Raw genomic sequence first — 24530 nt, forward strand, 5'->3', positions numbered from 1 at the left:
CTCGACTGGATTATTCGTAAAAATTCACAACGATTGCAGACTCGTTCGAGGAATTCGTGCCATTTATATGTAACTATCTCCAAAACGTGCGACATTACGAGTGGGAAATCAACGCGCAAAACAAAGTGATGTTCAACACAACAGAGACACTGTCCCAGTTGAGCGTACACGGCTCATCGAGCACACAGATGAATCTAAGAACCGTGCGGCAAAAATGATATTACAGTTATGCAGAGTTTCAAAATTAAATGAGGATATCAGAAAAGAACGACACATGTATTCCGTAACAGCGAAAGTTAATGAATGCAGAAGTAAACTGTTCAAACGTGTTCTGACACCGGACGACAACCTCCAACTGCTACTGTATCATCCACATTGTTTGATGTATAAAAATAAATTACTACAGCCTTAACAATATTCCTTACCATAACAGTTTCTGCTTCCTGTGGAGAAATAAGTTTCAGCAAGCTGAAACTAACTAAAAATGATTTGAGGAGCGTGACTGCTCAACGAAGATTAACAAATCTCAGTACAATCTCCATAGAGCACAAACGAGCTGCTTCCATAAACTATAATGATATCATAAACGTTTTTGCAGCCAAAAAAGCTCGGAAAGCCAAGTTTTAAATTCATTACTGTATCAGATTTGTGGTATATTTGTATATTTTAAAATTGTTTATGTTTGTTTTCTTTGACCTTAATTCATTTAATGAAATACGTTAATGTTGTCAGATACCGACATTTATTTCGAAATATATTACCCAAATTACTCTCAAAAATTTTTCATTTTTATGAGTGGGGGTGAAAGAAAGGGCGGCAAATTTAAGCTTGCCTCCCGTCGTAAAACTCCTAGATCCGGCCCTGGATATGAGATAATTAACTGCGAGCCACATCTTTAAACGATACCTTAACAAAGTTTCCTGTAAATCGACGATGCCAAGCAAAGGTATTACTGCTCTCCATTGTAATTTTACGTCCACTAATATTTTTTGTTCCTGGAACTTGATGTTCCCGACAACTCTTAACAAACAAGTCTTCTTGCAACAGAATAATATTGTGCCTCGCAGAAGTTAACGAACAGTTTGTTTACAAACGGATGCTCTTTCTTAATATCCGTGTATGGGGCGACGAACACCATCTTGTTGGAATATCACCAAATTTGTTATTCGTGTGTGTTTTTTTCCCTAGTCTCTGTTGCTTTGATGAACAAGCCTCTTCCTGTTTTCCACAGTATTCTTCCATACAATTTTTTTATGAATCTTCAAAATGTCAGCTGTTTTTTCGATAACCTTTATTAGACGCAACAGAGTCACACCACTGTCTCTTGTCCTCAAGATATTCCCGCGCCGAACACACAAACTAACATGATGACCACGCTAAACGTGACCAGATTGCTGTACTGTCCGTTTAGCAACCAAACCGTTCTGCACACTTCGGGGGTCTAGTGAAGCAGAAGATACAACCCGCCGGCTTTGACCAATGACGTCAGAATTGGCCAATGAGCATTTATTACACAGATGACAGAGCTGACAAGAATGTTCAGAAACAAAGGAATACGAGAGACGAAAAATATAGTTGACATATATCTTCACGTTAAGCATATCGCGTGCTTGTATCGTATTATTTCTCTGTAAAATGAAAGGGAAATAATGGATGTAAAATTTTGGAAGCATAGATTACATCACATCACATATATATGAGTTGTATCTCGAACCTCATTCGAACTGTATTGCTTAAGTGCAGTACGGGATGCAAGTTTGGCGTACGTCGATTTCTTCGTTTTCACTACCATTATTGTCCTATTGTTCGACTGAACTATGTATCCCCTGCTTCACTAAACCCTAAATGACGACCTGGATACAAATTTTACATGTGTTTTTTATTTCGCATCCGGTTAACGGTCTGTTCTTACGTTGATAGTAGTACTACCGATGGCAGAACGAGCTTCGTACATAATATCTGTATCCCATACTTCCGTTGACCTCTATGTTTGTACACTACTATCGAAAACGTGGAAATGGACGTACGTTACATTTGCAGCCTGTACCTCAGTTTGAACTACGCGAAGAGGCAATAAGACGACACACATACAATTTGTATCCCATACTTCACTATGGGGTACAGTTTTTTATTTTTCGCCTTTGATGCTAATAGTATCGACTGAAAGTTGTAGTTTTCATCACAACACTGACAATAGTATCTCATTCTTTAGTTGAGATATATAGCTGTACAGCATTTGTATCCTGCTCTCCAGTTGACATATATAGGTAAATCTCATCAATGTTACATATGTCACACTTTTCGAATAGGTAGTGTCACTGTAAAAGTCAACTGAAGGATGGGATACAAATTTCAGTTGTGTCGGCTGTTTCGCCTTCAACATTGCTAGCACAGATTCGAAAAAATCGTACAGATACTAGTGCTGGGAAACGAAAGAAGAACGACAGGTGCGAAATTTCTGTTACGTACTGGAGTACACGAAAACATACGTACTGGCGTAATACAACAGTGAAATACCTCAAAATAGTGAAATGCACTAAAAGAAAATAATGGAAAACTGAACTTACCACACGGGAACTTCCTAAAAGAACCGAAGCTCGCCTAGAAAGACATCAGCAAAAATATCATACCCACATACAAAGCAAACACAACATTAAGAAAACACACACACACACACACACACACACACACACACACACACACACGGTCAGAGACACACACATTGAACCCCCAACCGCCCATCCTAATATGAAATTAGCTAACGTATTTCGGACAGTACATTTGACCAACATGTTTAATAAAGCATTTATGCGGGCAATATGTTTGGGGAATACTATGTCTCCATGAATATTCGTCTAGGCGACATTGAAGTGTGAAAATCTGGCATTTTCCTTTCCCCACAAGAGATTTCACAGATGACCAATAACCCTCTATGCTATTTGTGCAAGCCTGTGTGCCTGTGGATAATGATCTGAACTCAATATTGTGATTTACTACGAGATGCTGATAATCCCTCTCCCCTAAATCCCTACTTGAAGAAAAGCCGTCTGAAATTACAGTGGAACACTCTGCAATGTGAGCTTCAATTCAGCTGACCAAAACTTGCTTCCTTAGGTTGGGTACTACTTTCAACACTACGTTGTCACATTCCTGACCTGAAACGACTGCCCATAATCCAATGAGATTTGTCAATGTCGACCACAACCTCCCCCCCCCCCCCCCCCCTCCAACGGCTCCCTATATTTCATGTACTCCCACACACTTCCCTACAAAAAGAATACCAATCCACAACTGTACGCTTACTCACACGACATTCATGCACACACAGCCACACAGGATATCTCGAACACCAGCAGTAAGTGGTTTTCACAATGTTCTCAAGGCGAGCTTAGATTTTTCGAGCCACATCCCTCTTCTAATTGATCGCCACAACCTGCAGCGCCATACGAATAAGTAGTGAGTTCGGCGACGAGATACACTTGTGAGGCGCATATCTTCGCCGCACTCACGACATCGAACATACTCTGCAATGAGACCACACATTTGCAAAAAAACAAATCGTGACCAACATGCATTCGCCCATAGCGTCTCGTAAACCATCAAGGTTCATCGGAACAGATAAATCCATACCTACAAACGAAAATGAGATACTAAAAATTTTTCTAAAATAAAAAACTAATAGTCCAGATTACCTCAATATAATTAAGAATGTTATTAAGTACCGAATGAATTAGAAACAACCAATTAATTTAATAAAGGCACACGAAGAATATTTTCAGCAATATGTAGCGATCTCTTTAAAAATCACATTCAATTATTTTAATGTACAATGATAGCGCTTATCCGGACACAGAACTGTTTTATTATCTATGGCTCCAAGTGAAGACGTTACTGCCGGCCACGGTGGCAAAGCGGTTCTGGGCGCTTCAGTCAGGAACCGCGCGGCTGCTACGGTCGCAGGTTAGAATCCTGCCTCGGGCATGGATGTGTGTGCTGCCTTAGGTTAGTTCGGTTTAGGTAGTTCTAAGTTCTAGGGGACTGATGACCTCAGATGTTAAGTCCCATAGTGCTCAGAGCCATTTTTTTGAAGCCGTTACTATCTGTGAGTAATGTACGACATCATTGGTCAAAGCCGACGGGTTGTATCCCCTGCTTCACTAGACCCCACTTCGGCTGCCATTCTGCGTACAAAATAAACTCGCCGCACAGAGAAAGCACAGAACGGAAACGGATCTGTTTACCAGACATAACTCTCGTCCGCAACTGGCTGGTAACCGTCACCTGTAGTAGCAGACCGATTTCGCAGCGGTGAAAGTATACACACCACAAGGCGAGACCACGCGCGTCGGCTTTGACGAATGACGTCATACGTTACTAACAGATAATGTTTTAACTTTCAGCCATAGATAAAAAACCAGTTCTGTAAATTAAAATAATTGAATATGATTTTAAAAGAGATGCTACATTTTGCTGAAAATATTCTTCGTGTGCATTTATTTAAATAAATGGTTGTTATTCATTCGGTACTTAATTTCATTCTTAGTGATATTGAGGTAATTTGGACTACTAGTTTCTTATTTTAGGACAATTTTTGGTATCTCATTTTAGTTTGTAGGTATGGATTAATCTGTTCCGATTTGAGAGAGGCTATGGGCGTAGACATGTTGGTCACGATTTGTTTTTTACAAATGTGTGATCTCGTTGCAGAGTACGTTCGATGTCGTGAGTGCGGCGAACATATGCACCTCACAAGTGTATCTCGCCGCCGAACTCACGACTTATTCGTATGGCGCTGCAGCAAAGATCGCTTGTAGCGGTCCATTAGACGAGGGACGTGGTTCGAAAAATCTGAGTTCGCCTTGAGACACATTATGAAAATCACGTACTGTTGGTGTTCGAGATATCCTGTGTGGCCGTGTGTCCATGAATGTCGTGTGAGTAAGCGTACAGTTGTGGATTGGTACTCTTTTTGTAGGAAAGTTTGTGGGGAATACGTGAAGTATAGGGGCCCGGTGGGGGAGGGGAGGGGTACAACGGGGGGGGGGGGGGAACTTCCGGTGGGATTATGGGTTTGGGGGGTTGTAGTTTCAGGTCAAGAGTGTGACGATATAGTGTTTAAAGTAGTACCCAATGGAAGGAAGGAAGTTTTGGTCAGCTTAACTGAAGATAACGTTGCAGAGTGTTCCATTGTAATTTCAGATGGATTTTCTTCTTATAGGGATTTAAGGGAAAGGAGTTATCAGCATCTCGTAGTTAATCACAATATCGAGTCCAGATCATTATCCACATTTCACAAATAGCATAGAAGGTTATTGGTCAGCTGTGAAATCTCTTGTAGGGATGGGGAAACGCCGGATTTCCACTCTTCAAAGTCACTTAGCCGAATATTCGTGGAGGCTTAGTATTCCCCAAACGTAATGCCCGTTTAAATGTTTTGGTAAACGTGTTGGGCAGATGTACGGTCCGAAGTATGTTAGCTAATCCCACATTAGGATAGGGGTGGGGGGTACGTGTGTGTGTGTGTGTGTGTGTGTGTGTGTGTGTGTGTTTTCTTATGGTTGTGTTTGCTGTGTATGTGGGTATGAGATATTTGTTGATGTCTTTCTAGGCGAGCTTCGGTTCTTTTAGGAAGTTCCTGTGTGGTAAGTTCAGTTTTCCATTATTTTCTTTTAGTGCATTTCACTATTTTGAGGTATTTTATTGTTGTATTACGCCAGTACGTATGTTTTCGTGTACTCCAGTACGTAACAGAAATTTCGCACCTGTCGTTCTTCTTTCGTTTCCCAGCACTAGTATCTGTACGATTTTTTCGAATCTGTGCTAGCAATGTTGAAGGCGAAACAGCCGACACAACTGAAATTTGTATCCCATCCTTCAGCTGACTTTACAGTGACACTACCTATTCGAAAAGTATGACATACGTAACATTGGTGAGATTTACCTATGTATGTCAACCGGAGAGCAGGATACAAATGTTCTGTATAGCTATGTAGCTCAACTAAAGAATGGGATACTGCTGTGATCAAAACTATGACTTTCAGTCGATACAAGCATCGAAGGCGAAAAAACACTGTACGCCATAGTGAAGTACGGGACACAAATTGTATACGTATCTTCGTATTGCGTCTTCGCGTAGTTCAACTGAGGTACAGGTTGCAAATGTAACGTACGTCCATTTCCACGTTTTCGTTAGCAGTGTACATCTATATAGGTCAACGGAAGTACGGTATAAAAATATTATGTACGTAGCTCCTTCTGCCATCGGTAGTACTACTATCTACGTAAGGACAGACTATTAGTAGTAGCCGCGCGGGATTAGCCGAGCGGTCTAGGGGCGCTGCAGTCATGGACTGTGCGGCTGGTCCTGGCGGAGGTTCGAGTCCTCCCTCGGGCATGGGTATGTGTGTTTGTCCTTAGGATAATTTAGGTTAAGTAGTTGGTTGGTTGGTTGGTTGGTTTTTTGGGGGAAGAGACCAAACAGCGAGGTCATCGGTCTCATCGGATTAGCGAAGGACAGGGAAGGAAGTCGGCCGTGCCCTTTCAGAGGAACCATCCCAGCATTTGCCTGGAGCGATTTAGGGAAATCACGGAAAACCTAAATCAGGATGGCCGGACGCGGGATTGAACCGTCGTCCTCCCGAATGCGGGTTAAGTAGTGTGTAAGCTTAGGGACTGATGACATTAGCAGTTAAGTCCCATAAGATTTAACACACATTTTTATTAGTAGTAGCGGAGGCGAAAGAAACAACACATGTAAAATTTGTATCCCGTGCTTCAGTTGACCTATATAGTTCAACTGAACAACTAACGAAAACGAAGAAATCGACGTACGCTGAACTTGTATCCTGTACTGCAGTTAAACAATACAGTTCGAATGAGGTTCGAGATACAACCCATATATATGTGACGTGAGGTACTCTATGCTACCAATATTTCCATCCATTTCTTCCCCTTCATTTTCCACAGAAATAATACTATTCAAACAGGCGATGTCCTTAACGTGAAAATATTACTTGCCTTGATATATGTCGACCATATTTTGTGTGTTTCGTATTCATTTGTTTTTGAACACTCTTGTCAACTGTTACATCTGCGTAATAAATGATCTCTGGCAAATTCTGACGTCATTGGCCAAAGCCGACGGGTTGTATCCCGTGCTTCACTAGACCCCAGCCTTTCTATCAGCTAGACGTGAATCACTTTGTTATTCGTATTCAATGACTAAACTCGAGACACGCGCCGTAGCTGCATCAAAGTTGAAATACCCAGCAGCATCGAGCTAGACTTTGTTGACTTTTGTGAGATGAAATTAAAGCATCCGAGATAATACTGGCAGATCTGATGTTTATGTGCAGTGATACAGAGTCGCACTGTGCCTCTGATCACGTAGCCTAGAATAGGAATTCACAGATGGTGCGAGGTGACGGTTTCTATTGTCTCTCTCTCTCTCTCTCTCTGTCTGACTTTTGTTAGCGTGCCCGACAACATTTTACCCGAGCCACGCACGCAGGGTAACAGAAATGCACAGACATGCAGGCAGTGTTTGGCTTCGTTTCTTCTGCACATACTATATTTGGTTGTAGAGTTACAGCGAAATGAAACGCACTGGCCGGCGCCGTCGTAAACAGGGCAGCGAACAAAAGCCTTCCCTCCGCTGTCCTCGCGCATACGGCAGCGACCGCCTGACGTGAAAGCGGAAGACAAACGAATCCGACGCCGCCTAACGACTGCTTACTCGTTTGATGTCTTCCGCTCAGGCCTGCCACCGTATTGTGCGGCGTTCACTGTGAAACAGAGGCTGGCCGTCACAACAATAGTCCCGTCCCTGTTTCTGGTAAAAGCTACCTCCAGCGACTCACCTGGTAACACTCGACTAATAGGTTTCTCGGGCAGTGTACAAATCCGTGTTTGTGCGAGAGACTGCCATCTTATTTAATCACACATCCCGCTGCTCTGAGTTTCTCTTCTGAAAGTATAATCGGAAATATTTCCTTAGTATGCTCTCACTGGTAGGTGAGAAATTAAAATCATAACTGCAAACTAATTGTTTGCCTGTACTAGCGACAAATGACAGCAACAGAGAACAGTGGAGGCCCGCTACCGCCGCTCTCTTTCTACCTTTCTACACCTATCTAAAGCCGGCCGTGGTGGTCTAGCGGTTCTAGGCGTGCAGTCCGGAACCGCGCGACTGCTACGGTCGCAGGTTCGAATCCTGCCTCGGGCATGGATGTGTGTGATGTCCTTAGGTTGGTTAGGTTTAAGTAGTTCTAAGTTCGAGGGGACTAATGACCTCAGCAGTTGAGTCCCATAGTGCTCAGAGCCAACCTATCTAAATTTCCTGTAACAACCGTAGAATGTCTCTCGGCCGCTGTGGCCGAGCGGTCCTAGGCGCTTCAATCCGGAACGGCGCTGGTGTTACGGTCGCAGGTTCGAAACCTGCCTCGGGCATGGGTGTGTGTGATGTCCCTGGGTTAGTTAGGTTTAAGTAGTTCTACGTCTAGAGGACTGATGACCTCAGATGTTAAGTCCCATAGTGTTTAGAGCCATTTGAACCATTTTTTTCGTAGAATGTCTGCTTCTGGGTTCCGTGCGTTTAAGGTAGTTCAGAAAGACGATTTGGCAATGTCCCTTGTTAACACAGAAGCGAGGAGGATCTGAGAAGCAGAGGTGAGGAGAGTATCGCTCGCTATAAGAAGACGTATCAAATGTCGGCCTTCGTTCGTCTTGAGCACAGGAAAACTGATACTCGGGGAAAAGACAGAAGCTGGAATACATCCGACAAAGAATCGAGGACGCCTGGAAGAAGTGCAGCCTGAGACGATTAGGTTGGGCGCAGGAGGGGAATCGTTGCGGAGCGCTTGGAACTAGTCATCTCTTGCGACTAGCGCAAGCAGACGAAATACGAATCAGTGTCGTTCACTCTGGAACTGTATCTGTGGCGGCGCCAGCAATAAATGTCGTCGTTGTCTTTGTTAAACTAGTGGTGGCCAGCGGGCAGCCAGCGCTCCACAGCGCCGCGGTCCAGGGGGGTGGGGGGGGGGGCGACTCGGGTTGCGCGTCCACTCGGGCAGACACTCCCTACAATGTCGTTGAGTAGCTCGTGTTCACTTCCATACGTCACGGTCACGTCTCACTCACTTTTGCTTATTGTTAATATTATCGATCACCGACGACGAGCCGGCCGTTGTGGCCGAGCGGTTCTAGGCGCTTCAGTCCGGGACGGCGCAGCTGCTACGGTCGCAGGTCCGAATCCTGCCTCGGGCATGGATGCGTGTGATGTCTTTAGGTTAGCTAGGTTTAAGTAGTTCCAAATCTAGGGGACTGATGACCGCGCAGCAGTATTCTGGCAGAGGATGGACAAGTAAAATGTATGGTCTCTTTAGTGGGTTTGGCGCATAGTGGATTTGGCCCATCTTCTAAGTGTTCTGCCAACAAAGCGCAGTCTTTGTTTCGCCTTCCCCACAATATTATCTATGTGGTCTTTCCAATTTAAGCCGGCCGCGGTGGTCTAGCGGTTCTAGGCGCTCAGTCCGGAACCGCGCAACTGCTACGGTCGCAGGTTCGAATCCTGCCTCGGGCATGGATGCGTGTGATGTCCTTAGGTTAGTTAGGTTTAAGTAGTTCTAAGTTCTAGGGGATTGATGACCACAGATGTTGAGTCCCATAGTGCTCAGAGCCATTTGAACCATTTTTCCAATTTAAGTTGCTTGTAATTGTAATTCCTAGGTATTTAGTCGAATTGACAGCCCTCAGATTTGTGCGATTTATCGTATAAACCACAATTTATCGGACTACCCATGTTCATGACCCCGCACTTTTCGTTGTTTAGTGCCAATTGCCACTTTTCGCACCATACAGAAATTCTCTCAGATCATTTTGTAATTGGAATTTCTCGTCTGATGATTTTACTAGACGGTAAATTACAGCATCATCTGCTAACAATCTAAGGGGGCTGCTTAGATTATCACAAAGATCATTTATGTAAATCATGAACAGCAGAGGGCCTATCAGACTACCTTGCGGAACGCCAGAGATCACTTTTATTCTACTCGATGATTTACCGTCTATCACTACGATCTGTGACTTCTCTGACAGGAAATCATGAATCCAGTCACACAACTGAGACGATACTCCATATGCACGCAATTTGATTAATAGTCGCTTGTTAGGAACGGTATCAAAAGCCTTCTGGAAATCTAGGAATATGGAATCGATGCGGGATCCCTTGTCGACAGCACTCACTACTTCGCGGGGGTAAAGACCTAGCTGTGTTGCACAAGAACGATATTTTCTGAATCCGTGTTGGTTATGTATCAATAAGTCATTTTCTTCAATGTGATTCATAATGTTCGAGTACAGTATACGCTCCAAATTCCTACTGCAAATTGAGGTCAGTGATATGGGTATCTAATTCAATGGGTTACTCCTATTTCCTTCCTCGAATATTGGTGTAACCTGTGCTACTTTACAGTCTTTAGGAACAGACCTTTCGTCAAGTGAGCGGTTTTATATGATTGCTAAGAAAGGCGCTGTTGTGTCTGCACACACACTGAAAGGAACCTGATTGGTATACCATCTGGAGTGGAAGACTTGCCTTTCTTAAGTGATTTGAATTTTTTCGCAACACCTAACATATCTACTTTTATGTCACTCGTGCTAACAGGTGTTCTGGTTTCGAATTCTGGAATATTTACTTCATCTTCTTTCTCGAAGGAATTACAGAAAACTGTATTTAGTAACTCCGCTTTAGTGGCACCATCATCGGTAACATTTCCATCGCTATCGCGGAGTGACGGTACTGACTGTTTTTTGCCACTGGTGTGCTTTACATGCGACCAGAATCTCTTTGGGTTTTCTACCATATTTTGAGACAATGTTTCATTGTGGAAACTATTAAAAGCATCTCCCATTAACGCCCGCATTAAATTTCAATCTTCCGTGAAACTTAGCCAGTCTTAGGGATTTTGCGTTCTTCTTAATTTAGCATGCTTTTTTCGTTGCTTCTGCAAGAGTGTTCTGACGTGTTTTGTGTACCATGGTGGATCAGCCCCGTCTCTTATTAACTGGGAATCTCTCTATTGCTGTCAATACTGTATCTTTGAATCTGAGCCATAATTAGCTTGGAAGGAATGGAGACTCTCTCTTAGGAAGGTACCAAGCGAATTTTTATCTGCTGTTTTAAGTAGATTTTCCGTTTATTTTTAGTGGCTTTGTTTGATATGGTTTCGAGCCTCGCTACAGTGACAATAACGCTGTCCTCAGTCCAGACAAATGTCTGAGCGGCACAGTACTTTACTGCAGGTGCGTGGTTCTGCCGTAGTGTTCATCCTACATGTGCGCTGAATTACGCTCGTGGGCTGCGGACCGAGATAAAATTTTTGGTTTTTCGCGAATACGCGTTGCTGCTAGAGGTGAAAGGAGCGGTAAGCGACAGTACAAGTTTGAGGGGTGTCGCAATTGGTCAGGCTGCGCACGTCTTCCACTGTGGCTCTCGTGTGTGCCACACGCAACACGCCGTGTAGGGCGCAGCGTCCTCTGCTAGCCGGTCTCGTCCTCAGATACGCATTTCTGCGATTGCGAAGAGTGTGTCTCGTGCATCGCGTGCAGGTCCTGTGATCGAATACTAGTTGAGTTTTTGAGCGTCGGTTGTAATTCGCCACCTTCTCTCTTTACTGATACGATAATGCAGCTCATCCACGGTCAGTACACGACACAAGGAAGTTGTTCCATTGGCCTACAAGACCGAGCTTCCCTTCTTTCCTGTCCACATTTCAGCTCTACAGCACAGGAGAGGGGGCTGCACGCGCTGCTGCATCTGCCTCTGTGAAAAATGGTTCGGAGAGGGCTCCATTCACACGTATCCCAGATAGTGAGTTGTCCAGGGGGACTGTGCTAAAGACATCTGGGTGTAACTTCCATGATACTAGAGACAGTTGTAGAGGGTAGAAAATTGAATGGGAAGAGAGGGATCAGAGTACGATACGTCCACTGAACAAGAAGGTTTCCGACGACCGACCCGCCGCCGTGGCGCGCCGCACGCCGCCGCTGCCGGCGCCCACCCCGCGGTAACGCCTTCCTGTACGGTGGGTGCCTCTCTCTGACCTAATGGCACTTACAGCTGAGAAGCATGCCCCCGTAACTTGGAACGCTCCGTATAAACTGATAGCACAGGCAGGCAGGGGAGGGGAGGGTGCGAGGCGGGAGGAGGCGTTTAAGGGCCTCTTTTTTTCTTATATTAGCCCACACTCCGCTGCAGAGTAAAAATTTCATTCTGGAAGTAAAAGTCCTGTTTCAGTGCTATACAATTACTCTTCACTGTTAAATGAAGCAAGTTAAGAACAAATACTAACGTTTGTACCGCGCCTAAAAGCGGTAAAACGCAGTGAAGGATAAACTGTGTTCCAGGGGTGAACTGTGTTGGTGCACTCCCCTCTTCAACAGGTCTGCAAACTGAAGAGCAGCAGCCGATTCCACACTGTGTCTACCCCACTACGTCACAAGAAGCAACTAGAGGCTTGTCGTCCGCAGCTCGTCGTCGTGGGGTAGCGTTCTCGCTTCCCACGCCCGGTTTCCCGGGGTCGATTCCCGGCGGGGTCAGGGATTTTCTCTGCCTCGTGATGACTGGGTGTTGTGTCATGTCCTTAGGTTAGTTAGGTTTCAGTATTTGTAAGTTCTAGGGACTGATGACCATAGATGTTAAGTCCCATAGTGCTCAGAGCCATTTAAACCATTTTGCACCAAAGGCTTGTCTTAGCAAACCTTCCTTCTGCAGCTCACCTTGCGAATGACTCACGCCCGCTCTGTGTTAACACGACACGTCACTCTGAAATGACTTACTATACTAATGGTGCTGAAGCAAGAAAAGTACATGGCCGGATCCTACGTAAATCTGTGCACACTGTGAGAGGGGAAACAGACGGTAGGTGTCGCATTGTTCCGGTGGAGGCGACTGTGCACACCGCGAGCGCCCCTCGCTTTTCACTTTGCAGACACGCTACATCTCACCGGTATTTCCTGTCCAGTGCACTTACACGAGTAGAGTACGTATTTATAAAGTGCAGTTGTTGTTACTTTATTGAGTATGTATTCGCAGTTGATCTTTTACGTAAAATACGTTCCTATAAACGATGGCTGGGACGTGTTTATGTGTGCTGTGGTGGGTGACTTACGTAGTTTTGGTGGGTCTGTATCGGTAATTGTGATACCTTTCTGCTGCCTATCGTTGACTGGGTACGGTAAACTCGTGTAATTGTCTTGCAGTCATTTGGTGCTGAATTAATGAGTGATCAGAAAGCTAATGCACTTCTCTTGTGTTACTGGTAGTCTACATAAATCTTTTCCATTCAGATATTGGTGGGACTTTGAAAGGTGGCTACACTGAGTCACAGCACCAGAGATTGCGCCAAAGAGTATTATTCAGCCGCCTCCACTAGCAGTGCTTGTTGAGATGTCGTAGTGGAGAGTTCTTGTCGAGAAGTCGTGGTGGAGAGTGCTATTGAGATGTAGCAGTGGTGAGTCGTTGTTGAGAAGTTCCCATGGAGAATGCTTGTTCAGGTGTTCTTATATTGTTTTGATGGGCTAGACACCAGATATTGTTGGATTGGGGATGCTGTAATGCTTTTCGTCAATATATATGAAGGTAAAAAAATTCCTTTTTTTTTTTTCATTATTTCAATGTATTTAACAATAATGCCTCTTGGTCACAGGTTCAGTCAACAAAGCATCTGGTTCGTGTTCTTGTATTAGACTGTATTTCTAGTTTCTATGTGCAATTATAGTATTTCTGTTTATTTTTTTAATTACTTCAGTATAAATGGTATTTAAAATATCTTGTCGTATTGACGAAGAACCGTGCCAGATGTGTACGTTGAATCACACTTCCACACACAGAACAGCGACACTTGTGTTTTGTTGTTTCCTAGGTTTATAGTTGCTAGGGACTTAATTAATTAATTGTGTTAACGGAAATTTCGTTTCATTCTTTGTTGTTGTTCTATGCAGTCAGATTGCGTGCAAATACTAGTCAGGGCCAACCGGTTACGAGACTGCGTAACCGGACAGTCAGCGACCAAAATTAAAAATTATTTGCATTTTAAAATAATTAAGCCCCCATGCAACTTGTAAGGTGGGCTGCACTGGGCGCTCCGTCCAGGACACAGTAAGCGCTCCACGTTGGGTGCCAATGCTACGTCTAATGCAGTGAGACTGCTTGTATTCAGATCTACAGTAGTAATCTGCTGTAATGCAGTGCTGAAATATATCAAATGCCACAAGTCATACGTGACCAACTTCTGTTGCCGAGGGAGAAAACTTAAGCCTCCGAGCCTGTCCATACGTCGTGACAGAGCCGGAGACCTCTCATGCTCTGACAAGTATTCCGGACAGTGCCAATGGAGACAATGAAGCCAACACTGTCAGCAATAGGTCGTACTGCGCTTTCCCAAAAACAACCTCTGCAAACCATACGTCGAGTTTGCGGACGACCTGGCGATACTTACAGAGGAAGAAGAGATTGCCTTCTAACGGTCGAGATACTAGAAAATGTGCTGAAAAAGGAGTGATACAAATCTCATTCGAGAAAATTGAAATCTTATGTTCAAAGAACAGAAATCGCGAGTCTGAAAACAGAGTAAGGTGAAATCAGCAGGGTCTCGTACTTTAAATACCTCGGAGATTTCGTCGAAGTGACTGCTCTCGAAAAAAAGTGTCACTGCAAAATCGCCTCCAAAAAGTAAGGGTCGGTCCTAAACTTCTCCAACAAAAAATACGTGTCAAGAGAGACAAAAATTTGGCACTTCAACCCAGTCACGAAAGAGACAGTCCTCTAGGGGAGCGAAAACCTGACACTTTACAGAAAACACGAGCTTGCGGACTCGAAGAAATCAAAAAAAGTAGTGAGAAGATCATTAGCACACCCCAGACCGTTACAGCCTTGTGGCCAACGCTTCCTGCTCAGGCGGCTCGCAAGGCTGCGCTGCGCTGCATGGTCGCACCGCACACCGCTACTGGTACTGGTACAGATCGCTGCAAACGAACGTAACCTCGTTACGTAATTCCGACTAACCGTCCGGCGCGAACTAATGTGGCGGGACAGCATAAAAATACTTGTACGAGAAGGAGATGGCAAAACTCTCGAGGAAATGTAGTTCACCCACGAGACTAGTGTGGGGCTGATATCAGGCTGTAAGACTAGAAGAGACAGAGCGGACTGAGCGAAGAGCAACGTGTTTCGTCACGAAAAAAAGAAAGAAAGAACATTTAGAGTTTCGACAACGAGGTCACTGGAGACGGATGACACGCTCTGTTCAGCTAAGGACGGCAGGCGCTACAAGAGAGGCGCCGTGCGTCAGAGAAGCGGTTACTGCTGAGATTCCGACAGCGGGCAGCACGTTACCTCTTCCCAGATACGTCTCGCGAAACGACCACGACGCCGAGGTCAGATGACACGGAACTATACCGGCAGTCATTCTTCCCGCGAGGCATTCGCGAATGGAGAAGGGGCGGCAGTAGCAGAAGTAGTGTCCTCCACACACCTTAAGATGGCTGCCGGCTTACAGGGATACGTGAAAACACTCAATAGAAGCCGAACCGAGCAAAAATCGGGGTAGCGTACGCTTTAGGCATTTCTGTCTAGCCTTAGACAATGCGAGGTCAGGTCGGAAGTTGACGCCGATTTGGCGAGCGATTGCGTCTGAAATACACCAGATCAGTAAGCTGCAACATACACAATACCTGAGTGGCGGTAACAAAAGTTAGACGCTGTCGAGAACGGTGTGAAGGCAGGGTTGCACTTTATCACAGCTCTCTCTTGTCGGGTGTGTGCGAGAAAATTTCCGAAGGGAAATGGCAGTGCTAGGCTAGCAGATATACACCTCCTGGACAGATTAAGACACTTACGGAAAGGAACGTAGGACTTACTTAAGCACGCAGTGCGACTTTAGGACCAACGAAGCAAAGCCGAAGACGGTGGAGAGCAGCAGAGTGGCGAACAGGGACTCGTTTAATATCGAGGCTGGGACAACTCAAGTGAAAGGAGTCTCCAGTCCAGGAAATGAGACCACTCGGAGTCGCCGAAGCGAGGAAGTAGAAACAGTCCTCCCACAAACCGGCACTGACAGTAGCACACATCGATGCGAGAATCGGGGAGTTGCCGAGTGCGCACCCCTGCAGCACAGCACTGTACTGGAGTGAAACGCAGGTCTTCAGGAGAAGAAAATTGAAGCATTTGAGATCTGATGCTATAGAAAATTGTCAAAAATTAAGCACAAAGTGAACAAGTTTTAAAAGTAATGCTCGAGGAGAGACATGTGTAGGAGACCTTTGAGATAAGGAAGGACAAAATGTACTGCGACTTGCCAGGAGTTGCCGACATGGCGCTGGACCGAGCTGCGGAGGGGTGACAGAGTACAGTATCGAAATAGCGCCACACAAAACCTCAACGTTTCCCTCGCAACTTTTCGATTAGATAGCTGTTGCGATGGTTAACGCGGAAGGGAACGACAGCGGCCGTCGCGCAGCACTCGACAACGTCATCTGTAAATATGTTTTTTTTTGTGAAAATGTTAATATTGTTATTAATCTGTATATATCACTGCACACAAATAGTATTTAGAATTCGCGATAGATAATTTGCAGAAATTATGGACGGCTGCATCGTGACGAAACCAAAAGCTGATGAGAGACAGGAAAAAGATGTGATACACGGCTACGCTGTATTGGACAGCTATCGAGCGGTCCAGTTTGCGGGCGCGTGCGACGCCGTCTGAGGTGACGGCAAGCTTTGAGGCCCGTAGCGAAGAGTCCGGCCTGTGGCGCCACTGACATCGAGGTGCTGCGGCTCAGCAGCTGGTGTGGCTTTTTTTGCCCCGGTAGGGGGGCGTCGTTTGCTGTTTCCGAACCTGGGTCCCACTTCTGTGTTTCTCGATCTAGAAACCGTCTAGGGCCAGTCCGCGTTTGTCGGTGTCGTCATGTTAAAAGCCTGTAGCAGTCGGTAGTAGGAGTCGCAGAGATGTGCCGAATACAAAGCAGTGACGGCTGATGTGGCCTTCCGCTGGACAGTAAACATTACGGTCTCTCATTAACAGGTCACGCGCACGTATATCGTACGCATCGTTCGGGCAGTCTATCCGCGCCATTTGCGTATCTTGCCGGATCAGGTCGGCTTAATGAAATAAGACGCATTACTTCCCGATTATGGGCTACACTTGGAACATCGGTCAGGTAGCACAAGTGTTGCACAGTAGCTGAGACGTGCTTATTCGGAAATAAATATGGATGGAGAAACGCGGGACGCTGTTGCAGACTCGCCGTCGGTTCCGGCACAGCCTGCCTCTGCCCACGGCCAGGTGGTCGCTGCCAGCGGCCGCCGCCTGCGTGCACACCTAAACACGTCTCGTGAACCACACTCCACTCCACGACACCGACTGAAAACCTAGCTACAACCTTACAAAACACGTTTCTTGAGGACCGCGTGCGTGCGAGAAACCCCACATCGTGTTCCTCGTCACACGATCTCACGTTATACGGCGCTGCAGCTGCTAGCGTTCGACATGCCCTGCGTGTTCTGACCACCTTCGCAGCGAATCGGAGCGTCTGCTCGGTCGGGAGCGGCAGGTAGAACTGCCTCTGCCCGCCTCTCGCTGGGTACGCCCCACAAGTTACCACACTCATCTACCGAGGTACTGCACACTCACCGAACGGGAACTTCAGAAGCACAGTGGGAGATAATGAGAAACAAAATTACGCAAAACTGCGGTGCTGTTCGAGTCCGCGATCTCGACAGCTCCCTACGCCCGTCCATCTCGTGGAAGCCTCTTCGTCTCTGCGCAACTACTCGAGCCTACACTGCGCAGTGTATTCCTGCTATGGCCTCCCTCTCCTCACTCGCCAGCAACTACTTCCTGGTGGCTGGCAAGTCTCCACTTAGTTAGCTTTAGCCATAGAACTCGTTTCTTTTCGATCGATTTAGCAACATTTCACTCGCTATCCAAATAACCTTCAGCGTTCTTCTGTAACAATGTGTTTCGTAAGCTTCTACTTCTCGTCTCTACTATTTATCGCCCACCTACCACTATCTTTTGACACAATAAACCGAAAAACGGCATTTCACGAAAATGTCCTACCATACGTTAATAAATTTCTCTCCGTTTCTTTTCTTTTTGATCTGTCTTTGCAAACAACGCGAAACAAATTATGTAAAATTGAGCTGTCTCCATCACTTGGCTTACTAGCCTCCGACTAGTGGTGTTTACCTGGTACAGTGACGGGGCGATGACGTACCCGACGGACGTGGGTGTCGCCTGACACACTCGCCCGCGTAACATCACTCAGCACGGTGGCCGTCGCCGATGACGTGACGTGACGTGACGTTAGTGCGCAAACGTGACCGACGGCCGAGTCTGAGCACGCGGGTCGCGCATCACAAACAGGGCGAGAGACTACTTCTGAGGTCGACAAATTTCTCTGCTTCGAAAGAAAAATACACACAGCAGGAAGGTGCAGGATACGCAGCGGTAGCGGGCAGGACGACTTTCTCTAAAAAAGGTAACAACTGCAAACTTCCAAAAATGTACGGCTACAGACGAGAGAAGGGTTCTTAAAAGGACGGCTCTGTATCTCAAACACAGCACGTGGACAGTGGAAAACGCACAAGTCGTCTCATCATACGATTTTTAAAAATAGGGTGTCACGCGAGACAGTCGAATACCAGAAGTTGTTCAATTCGGGAGAGAAGAAATCAACGCAATGAGAACAAAAGTCTAAAAATGAACCGAAAGAGAAGAGCGGAGGCAATGGCTGGACACACATTACGACACGAATCGTCGCTCAGAAACCGTAGTCGAAGGCAGGGGAAGTACCTGGTCGCCGGCGAGGCATCTCAAGTGAAGGGAACAGCAGCAAGCCGCGCAAATGGACGCTCGTATCAAACTTACTTCACGGATGATAACCAAAACAGCATCAACGACTACAAAGTACATGGTGTCTAAATTTTATACTTCGGACAGTCCTCTGGATAGATTTCCAGAGTGGATCGTCAACGACTAAACTTTTTGCCTGTCGGTGTTACAACTATCTGGGGAATGGTCCAGTCCAACATGTCGAAACCTGCCCTGAAATATTTTATACAGCAAGAATACACAGATTGAAACACAATGTTTAACATTCTTTAAAAACTACCAGCATTGTAAAATTTTGAAATAGTCAAATTCGTATCCCTCCAGGCGAATGGAGAACTATACACCCGTGCCGTAGCTGTAGCAGATAACGCATGCGCAACAGGGCAGCCACATACCCTTCGTCGACGGCACATCGGCAAACAGACAGCACAACGCCACCGTCATTTGTAAAGTGAATTTCGGTTTCCCTTGATACTTTCCTGACACAATAAATTTTTCACTGTTACTATTCGCTCTAATGTGCAACGCATTTAATTTGCAGTATCGCTAAGTCTTAACTACGGAGATAAAACTGAATGACCGTTGTTTGTGATTTCTTCGTTCATGCTTGCTAATAGCCTCTATTTTTCTGCTGCTTCCAGAGTTTCAGATAACTATGGAATCGAATTAATGTTTTCCACCCTACAGAGATGAAATATGAAGAACGTGACGTGCAATCCAAATCACTTACTTCACCTGAAGACCTGCATGGTTTTGGCTTTAGGGCGCAAAACTTCTATGGTCATTAGCGCTGAAGACCTGCATGTGTATTGTTTATAGTTTAATTTCTTTGACATCATTCGATGTCAACATTTCCTTAGAAACTGTGGAAACATTAGAAGTAATGGGAAACAACTGTGATGATTTTGTGAACAATGATGTGCTAATTAAAGAAAAAACATAAATGGAGTATCTACCACATCCAACAAAAGCATTTACAGTAACAGATTTTAGCTCATTTCATTAAATTTTCCCAAAGACATTTAAGTCTCATCTTTATCTACGATAATGATGGAAGCTGAAGAAATGAATTAAAATTTGTCCTACGGCCGGAATCCAACGCGCGTCTTCTTCCTCAGTATGCAGATATGCTGACCATTACGTAAGTGACATTATAGTGGGGAAAATAAGCTGGAAATGTGAATAATTTGCGTTGGGGGGGGGGGGGGGGCATTCGGCTTGGGTAGCTCGTGCAGGAATGTCGACCATAATGCTGGGGTCAGCATTTTTACCTCGTAAATAAGGAGACCTAGGTTGAAGTCCCCGGCGGTGGCACAAATTTTAATTCATTTCCTCAGCATCCATCACTGTCGCGGTTTTCAGTTTCGTTACACGAAGGAGAGAGAAACAAACGTAGTGTGTTTTGTTTCGTAAAATCTGACCAAGAATTGTATTAATGGAAGAAAGATTTACACGAAGTGCGAAATATGCACCAAAATTAAACTCACGGAAATGTGAAAGATACACTATTGGAAACGTTTAGAACTGCTCGTGAAAGTCAGTGCACTGAAGTATCTACGAGACTGGACACTCTAGAATCCAAGAGATACGACGATTACCAATTTCCAGGCTTGTTCGACCCTATTACAAAGATTCAGGTAATTATACGGAAAAGGAAGCCGAAAAATTACGAAGCGTACCTAAAGAAAACCTGTAGAGGCGATGTCATTACTAGGTAATACTGTAAAGAGATTCTTAGCTAACGTGAAGAGGAAGCTTCTTGTTATTCTGTAAAATGTTGTGTATAAAGCGAATCAGTCAGGTTTTGTGTACGAACTGTGTGCAAAACGCACTTTTATCATTTCCAACGATAAAAAGGGCAGAGTCGCTTGTGCAGTCGAAGAATTCTATGACACACTCTTATACGAGAGTGCCAGTGATAAGTATCCGCACGTTTATGCCTGTCTTGAAGAGCAACAGTCCGAATTAAGATTAAAAAGATCTGTGGAAACTGCAAAGAATAATTTTCAGCGGTACAAATGCAGAACAATGGTCACAACCATTTCTTACAGCTTTCCAGTTGTGTATCAATAAAACTACTAATTACTGAGAAGTGCCCGATCGAATTAACATTTTGTCAGATGTGCCTGGTGTAAAAACGAATCGTCATCCAAAAGACACTTCACACTTTTACGACGATTACAGGGAATAAACAAGAGAATATTTGATTGTCAGCAAAATGTACATTATTGAAAAATCATCATAAGAACTGTGCTACAGAATTCTTATAAAATATTTAATGTCAACAAATTAAAGTCGCAATTGATGGAAGACATCTGTAACCTAACTTTATAAAATGCCTAGATTGTCTTTCCTCTGTGAGTCACTTCTGTTATAATTACATGTGCAACAGTTTCGCTGTTATTAAAAAAACTACTGATTCGAGACATTTTGGGGCAGTTTAAGTGATTAAAATTCGTGTGTGTGCACTTTGGATTTCGCGTTACGTGGCGCTACGTTTGCTTGTCACGGATGCATCCGCTTAATTCACCGACTCGAGCAATAGGCAGAGAATGCTGTACGAACCGCTGTTGCAAGCGGCAAAAGTGAGTAACTTCAACAAAAAAAAAAATACTTGCAGTGCACCTTGGCAGCTAAAATTTTTTGATAGTGCCTTTCTTTCGGTGCATTCTTCGTGTGTGAAAAATTTCATGGCAGGTTTCCACATGCCTGGACTATTCCTCTGTATGAAGTCGCCAGAGAGACATACTCACCGCGCCGCCCACCCTTACAAACCCTGAAGAAGATCGGTCGAGGGTCTGAGATAGGTAGGTGCTCATTGCCCAGGGAGGCAAGAGTGAAGATTTCATCTTATCACACACGATCAACACCGAAGCCAAGTTGGATTTTTCTTTACTGTATTGCCTTTTGGGTGTAAGGCAGTCAGAATGGATGCCTCGGCTGGCGACCGCTGGGAAATCAAGCGCAGCCGTGTTTGTGCGTGACACGCGGCCTTTGAGCGCCCGCAGCTGCATCGCGCGCCCACCTCCTGCAGCCCGCTTGCTGCGCGTCTGCTACCCGTACTCACCTGCAACAAAAGAAAACACACCACGTGTAGCCGTCGCACAAACAGTGACGCTCAACACGTAACAGCGCTGCAAGCGAGAAACGGCACGTAACGCGTTATACGAGCCAACCACGAGCCGCATTCTTCCGACATCGAGACGTCATATCCCAGTGTCGGGGTGGACCGGACAGAAGTAGTTATCTAGGGCTGGTACGGGCACACGTAAACATTGGGCGCCGCATCACTTCCAGTGAGTGACGATCAGCAGGATAGCACGGCCAGTTCAATGACACATAACGAAATGCATATCACTCGGTCTCTAGCTCAAATGGTTCAAATGGCTCTGAGCACTATGGGACTTAACTTCTGAGGTCATCAGTCGCCTAGAACTTACAAGGGAACCTCCCCATCGCACCCCCCTCAGATTTAGTTATCAGTTGGCACAGTGGATAGGCCTTGAAAAACTGAACACAGTTCAATCGAGAAAACAGGAAGAAGTTGTGTGGAACTATGAAAAAAATAAGCAAAATATACAAACTGAGTAGTCCACGCGCAAGATAGGCAACATCAAGGATAATGTGAGCTGAGGAGTGCCGTGGTCCCGTGGTTAGCGTGAGCAGCTGCGGAACGAGAGGTCCTTGGTTCAAGCCTTCCATCGAATGAAAAGTTTATTTTATTTTATTTTATTTATGATAATCACAACCACAAGAAAACCTAAATCGGGCAAGGTAGAAGAATCTTTTTACCAAGGACCTCTCGTTCCGCAGCTGCTCACGCTAACCACGGGACCACGGCACTCCTCAGCTCACATTGTTCTTAGTGTTGCCTATCTTGCGCATGGACTACTCAGTTTGTGTATTTTGCTTATTTTTTTTCATAGTTCCACACAACTTCTTCCTGTTTTCTCGATTGAACTGTGTTCAGTTTTTCAAGGCCTATCCACTGCGCCAACTTATAACTAAATCTGAGGGGGGTGCGATGGGGAGGTTCCCTTGTTAGAACTACTTAAACCTAGCTAACCTAAGGACATCACACACATCCATGCCCGAGGCAGGATTCGAACCTGCGACCGTAGCGGTCGCTCGGTTCCAGACTGTAGCGCCTAGAACCGCACGGCCACTACGGCCGGCGCCCGAGGCAGGATTCCAACCGACGACCTTAGCGGTAGCGCGGTTCCAGACTGTAGCGCCTAGAACCGCTCGGTCACTCCGGCCGGCGGTCTTTAGCTATAATTAGTGTTAGCCAGGAAGTAAAAGATAAACTCCCAGAGCAATCTCCGCTAGAAGATTTGCACGAAGCTGGCCGCGGTGGCCAAGCTGTCCCAGGCGCTTCAGCCCGGAACCACGTGAGTGCTACGATCGCAGGTTCGAATCCTGCCTCGGGCATGGATGTGTGTGACGTCCTTAGGTTAGTTAGGCGTAAGTAGTTCTAAGTTCTAGGGGACTGATGACCTCGGATGTTAAGTCCCATACTGCTCAGAGCCATTTGCACGAAAGAACGGAACTAATTGTGAAAGCCGTAAAATGTACATTTTACAAGAAAAAATTAGATGCACATAGGAATTCGAGAATATAAATTCTTTGTACGTGACAAGTTCCAGGATGTAGAAGGAATTTGAAGATTACAATTATAAGCTAAAATTAAGACGCATGTTATTGGAACTACATCAAACAAACAGAAAGAAAGGGTTGTTTCCCGTGTGTAAATATGAATGTAGAAATTAACAAAATTTTGTACGAGAGTGTTTTCTTGTCTTATTTGCCGTCGTACTAAACATCCTAAGTATTTCCCTGTGTACGATGATCTACGTCCATGAACCCAAGCGATTACTTATCGGTTGCGAAAACACACTTGACCTCATAGCAACAAATAATCCTGAGCTAATAACGAACATCTAGAAGTATACAGGGATTGCTGAGCACTGGATGTCGTAGCGAGACTGAATATTGTAACCCCCAAATCCTCCAAAAATAAACGAAAAATATAACTAATCAAAAAACCAGATAAAAATTCACTTGATGCCTTCCTGAGAATCCTTTAAAATTAATAATATAAGTGTAACCAGGTGTGGCTTGAATTCAAGGAAACGGTATTGGCAGCAATTGAGCGATTTATACCAAATAAATTAACAAACGACGTAGCTAATCTCCCGTGGTGCACAAAACGGGTCAGAACTCTGTTGCAGAGACAGAAACAAACATGCCACATTTAAACAGGCACAAAATCCCCAAGTTCTTTCAGAAAAGCTCGAAATTTAGCGCGGACTTCAATGCGAGATGCTTATAAATGGTAAAAAATCCCAAGAGATTCCGGTCACATATGAAGTATGCTAGGCTAGCAGCAAGACACAGTCAATGCCTTCTCTGCGCGATAGCAATGGAGATACTATCGAAGACAGTGCTGTCAAAGCAGAGTTACTAAACACAGCCTTCCGAAATACCTTCACAAAAGAAGACGAAGTAAATATTCCAGAATGAGAATCAAGAACAGCTACCAACATGAGTAACGTAGAAGTAAATATCCTTGGAATAGTCAAGCAACTTAAATCACTAAGCAAGTCTTCTGGTTCAGACTGTATACCAGTTACG

The 24530-nt window shown here is 45.0% G+C and overlaps 1 protein-coding gene across 6 annotated transcripts in view; it reads right to left on the reverse strand.

Annotated features, from left to right (window-relative positions):
- The window catches only part of LOC124777979 (caskin-2), a 1020751-nt gene that overhangs the window by 131914 nt on the left and 864307 nt on the right, over positions 1 to 24530 (reverse strand). Inside the window, exon 1 of one of the 6 annotated variants that reach the window (XM_047253545.1) lies at positions 21650 to 21685. The exons of the other annotated variants lie outside the window; for them this stretch is intronic. The gene's annotated coding sequence lies outside the window, so the exon portion shown is untranslated. Of the gene's footprint in view, positions 1 to 21649; positions 21686 to 24530 lie in introns of those variants that run through there. 6 annotated transcript variants of the gene reach the window in all.

The sequence above is a fragment of the Schistocerca piceifrons genome, chromosome 2 (genome assembly GCF_021461385.2).
Source record: "Schistocerca piceifrons isolate TAMUIC-IGC-003096 chromosome 2, iqSchPice1.1, whole genome shotgun sequence".
Classification (NCBI taxonomy): Eukaryota; Metazoa; Arthropoda; class Insecta; order Orthoptera; family Acrididae; genus Schistocerca; species Schistocerca piceifrons.